We start from the raw sequence: 4,804 nt of genomic DNA on the forward strand, positions 1-4,804 counted from the left end.
CTTTGCCATAAGGAATTCTATAATTATCCCCAAATCTGAAATATCTTCAACATGGAATTGCCAAGCACACATCTAGCATTACAACAGAATAAAATTTTGAAGCACAGAAAGGAAGCACAACCTCATGCACTAAGGAAAAAAAGGAAGTCACAGAATTCACACTAGAAGAAACTTAAAACAAATTCATAATTGTATATATTTAACAACTTTGAACTAAATAGTCTGCACTACTCTTATAATATTTCAAAACTTCGGCCATACATAATTAAAATATTATGCCCATTTATACTACGTCTTCCATTCTTCTACACTTTGGATGTCAATTAGGCGAAAATTGATCATTATCTCCCTGTTATTAACATAGAAGTAATCAGTAACAAAGAAGGTGATAAATAAATTAATAAATGAAAATATCTAATTTTATAATTTTACATACAATAGTTGAGCTTCCTAGTAGTGGATGTTATCCCTGATAATTTTTCATGAATTATCTGACATCACTTTGTAGTGTTTGCACCACCTCCTCAAGTTTTACAACTCGATCAAATGCAGTATTGCCTCCACTGCTGATGCCTCGAGTCATTGTGCTATGAGGAAAATATCTTCTTGGAGTTACCCCAAAATCATGTGTACGTACCCTCCCTGTGTGTTCTGGCCCCATGATTGCTTTGAAAACTTTTTCACTGGCCTCAAAATTTCCATCTTCTTGTGTCAACCCTTCCTCGGAAAGCATTTCAGAAGTAGGTGCCTAGATTTAGAAAAAGAATATAGTTAGCATTCATTAAATCGATCATGTGAAATGTTATGATTTTACCCATTTTTCTCTGGTCTCCTCAGATGACCATGATCCATCTTTATACTTGCGATTGATTTACGATAATAGGAGGCGATCTCGTATAGACTGTAAAAAAACTGAAAAATTAATTTCTTTCATATAAATAGAAATATATAAGCAATTTGAATACGTGTCGTTTCTTCCTGTCTTCTGACAGAGCTCACCCAACCCATTGTATGCTGACACGTTTGTTTTTTTGCATTTTCTGAATTTCTTAACGCCCTCCCCTACAATGAATAATCGTCATTTTAATTTTATTTTTAAAAAAACTTAATAACACTGTTTATTTTGCTAGCTCACCTTATCCTGAGGTTGTGACCACTTATTAATAATTTGACACCCCTACACTGGGTCTACTCCTGCAGGGAAAGCCTCCATAAAATTTGCTTTGCTTGCTTACCTCCATTCATTTTTGTTTGGTTGGATTATTATAGTATTGAAGTTATTTATTCTCTTTCATTGTCCCTTTATGAAATTTTAATATTTTTTATCAAAGAAAGCATCCATTTCATGAACAGAGTACAACGAAACAAATACCAGATAAGAAATGGTTGGTTGCTTTGCTACGGTTAGGCTATAGAGTGGTGACGGCATCACACCTTATCCTTGGCGGCTTCCTCTCCCTTCTCTTTTTCAGTTCAAATAGGATAGCTCATTTTTTTCTTATGCTGTATAGTTCACATTAACTGTAAGTTCAACTCAATAGCAACTTTAACATGTTGAAGATTTAAAGGATTTGAGGCCATGGAAATTGATGAGTTTATAAGTTAGTTAATAACCCATAAAATAAGCAAAAGCTTATGGAGAGTTCTTCAAAGGTAAATTTATTTGAAGAAATCAAATTGTAAAAACTTCAATAAATATGAATATCATCAGGTTTGTGCAGGTTAGAAAAAAAAACTCTATAAAGACAAAACATGAATAAATAAATGACAGGAGGTTTGTGCCGTTAGATGGTAAATTTGCAGAACTAGCCAAGGATCAAATTTATAGTGAGGGAAATTGCAGCAGATAAAACATTCCAAAATATCATAATTCTGTAAAATTGATAAGGTCTGGGCCCAAGATCTAAAAACCTTCACTAAAGCCAGCCTAAGCATTAACAGGTGTATCAATTGTGTCGCTTTCTAGATGACCAAGCAAAGCAGTGAAACCAGAAGCCAACGATAACCTTTTTTCTTCCTAAGGCTAGTCCACGAGATAAAATTAAGAATTCCAAAAAATAATCAAATCTCTGTTTCTGAAAAGTAGATCCACATAAACTTTTTGATAATCAGATTTTTATGATCTAGCTTTATCTAAGAGCAACCTAAATCACTCAAATTCGCCAACCCCGGTCAACCAAATCCACAATGTTAAACATAGGAAAATCCAAACATACTAAATCCACCCTTAAATTCAAAGAAAAAAATCAGGCAATGCAGTTCCAAAAACAGTTGATACCACCAACGAGAAATTTTAACTCCATTTACAGCTTTCTAATCTCCTCTATACTCTTGTCTCATTCTCTTCTACAGTTAATTTCTCAAACAAAGTATTGTCACAGCTTCACTTGCTCTGAAAAAACAACAACTTTAAGCATCTATAACAACAAGAAATGACCAAAATCAGAATTTGGGAACTCTAAATCAATCTCAAAGACTCTAAGTATGAAGAAGTTGCAAACTGGGAAAAAAAAAAGTCTCTCCCATTAATAATAAGTTATCTACTAAGAAAGTAAAATTTGAAAGCAATCATAGAAGAAAAACATCAAAGTGGCGTAGTAGGGTCAGGATCTCTTAAATAAATATTAAAATAATAAAATTATAAAAAAAAGAACTTTACATTATAGTAAAATATCATAAAAAATTTTGGGCTTCTTCTAAATTCCAGCAGGTGGGGTGGAATTTTTTGGTGCCCAAATCGTTTGACTATTAAAATAAAATGACCACACATAATAAACCTAATATCCTCTCATAGACAACAAAGGCACAACATTACCAATAGTTGCCTAAAAAATCTTCCTAATATCCTCTCATTCAAGATTTAAAACTTAAACTAATCATGCAATAACTTCCCCCTCTCCTTAACGTTTGGAATTAGGTAAGACCAAATTCAAATCACCAAGTAAAAATAAAACAACAAGAAGACCTTAAAATGCAGGTCATTACAGGAAAAAAAAAACAACAACAACAAGAAGATTAACAAAAAAAATTAAAATAAAAAACTAATATAAATCTTACCCAATGTTTGCTTAATTTTAGGTATGATTCAAGAAGTTAAAGGAGAAAAAGAGAGCGGCGAACGATAGAATAGTAAAGTTCTTGTTAAAAGGGAAGCAGATGCGTCGGCCTTGGTGTCGGTGTCGGCGTTGGCTTCGTCGTCAGCGTCAGATTTGGCGTCATCCTCGGTGTCGTCGATGGTTGGGGAGGAGGCGGCTGCTGAGGATGGAGGTCGCGCGGAGGAGATAGCGAGAGGTCGGAGGAGATCGCTCTCGGAGAAGGCGGATCGCTTGTGCTCGGAGGAGATCGCTAGCTCGAGAGAGGTCGCCTTGGAGTAGATCCCGCGAAAGAGAGTTCGCGACAAGGTATAGAACTGGGGCGCAGTTACTTCTGATTTCGCGCCCTTAATTTTCATTTGGTGCAAATTAATAACATAAAAGAAGCGGTTTAAGACCGCTGTGATTTCATGTCTATGACAGCGGTATTTATTTTGCTGCTAATAAATGCAGCAAAAAACATATATTTTTAGTAGTGTAATAAGAATTGTTTTATTTTGAAGAAATTATTTTGAATTTTAGAATTATTTTTTGAAGCGGTAAATGTTACTCAAAATAGAAAGAAAAGATGTCCAAACCTAAAATTGAATTATTTTAAGTAGAGTTTTGGAATATGGTAAATTTTGTTGATATGATCTCTCAGATGATGAGCGATAGATTGGAAATATAGTCTGCACGAAACAATAAGATAATTTGTGAGTGTAGTAAGAAAATGATTGACAACATTGTCAAAGAACCTGTTACTCTCCATTGTTCTTGCAGTGGACGGACAAATGTAGGAACCTAGTATGGGTGTTAGAGCATGCTTTAGGAGTGCTGATTATGAGCACTAAATGGTAAAACACTCATTATTGAAACCTAAGCATTATCAAAAAATCAGGCTTTCGCAGCACAAATTTCAACTTTTTCCGATGGTTTTTCCTGCCACTACTATTTTTGCAACGGTTTAATAACCGCTGAATGACCGCCGTGATTACAATGCGTTGCAATGACATTCAGCGGTAGTTTTAGGACCGACGGGATAGAAGTGAAGAATGCTGAATATAGCAGCGGTTATAACCGTCATAACGACGTACTTGAATTTCAACGGTCATAACCACTACGAGTTAAATTAAAATAATCGATCTCCAGTAATGTGACGGTTAACCGCCACATTTCTACAATGTTGTTGACACCGCCACGACCTCCCATAATTATTTTATAAAAAAAAATGAATTTTATTTCATACAAGAGCTTTTCTGTTTAAGTTACACAAACGTACAAGTCAAAATAGAGCACATGATTATATAAATAACCTAATCAATAATTGAGCACATGATTATATATTATTTTCGCCCCATTAATATTTTAGAAAAAGTGGTTAAAATGAACAATAAAGAACAAGAATGATACATTGCTCGAAGTGGAAACTTCCCTTCCGCAAGTCTGAAACATTCTTATATGCCGAAAGTAAAATGGTTCAAAAATAAATTTCCCGGGAATGATAAATACCGTGCCTTTCCAATTCTAGAGCTTGAGGTGTTCAATATTTGAGGATTGGAAGCATTAGAGGAATGATCTGAGTCAGGAGTAGCTGCTGAAGATGGATGTTTGTTTACTTGGATAATTAAACTGGAGTTAAATTACTGCACCATTTTGAAAGAGTTGCCTTCTAAGCTAAAGAGCTTGAAGATATCTGCAATGACTTTTTCACATCAAAGTTGTTGGAAACA

At 34.6% G+C, this 4,804-nt stretch overlaps 1 long non-coding RNA gene across 1 annotated transcript; it reads right to left on the bottom strand.

Moving 5' to 3' along the window:
- Positions 1-443: 443 nt before the first annotated feature.
- LOC114579685 lies at positions 444-3,421 on the bottom strand. Its single transcript, XR_003700771.1, has 3 exons — positions 3,058-3,421; positions 815-901; positions 444-748 (listed from the first exon to the last, which is right to left on the bottom strand). It is a non-coding gene; the product is annotated as an uncharacterized LOC114579685 (long non-coding RNA).
- Between the last annotated feature and the right edge of the window lie 1,383 nt (positions 3,422-4,804).

The sequence above is a fragment of the Dendrobium catenatum genome, unplaced genomic scaffold, assembly GCF_001605985.2.
Source record: "Dendrobium catenatum unplaced genomic scaffold, ASM160598v2 fragScaff_scaffold_621, whole genome shotgun sequence".
NCBI classification, from domain to species: Eukaryota; Viridiplantae; Streptophyta; class Magnoliopsida; order Asparagales; family Orchidaceae; genus Dendrobium; species Dendrobium catenatum.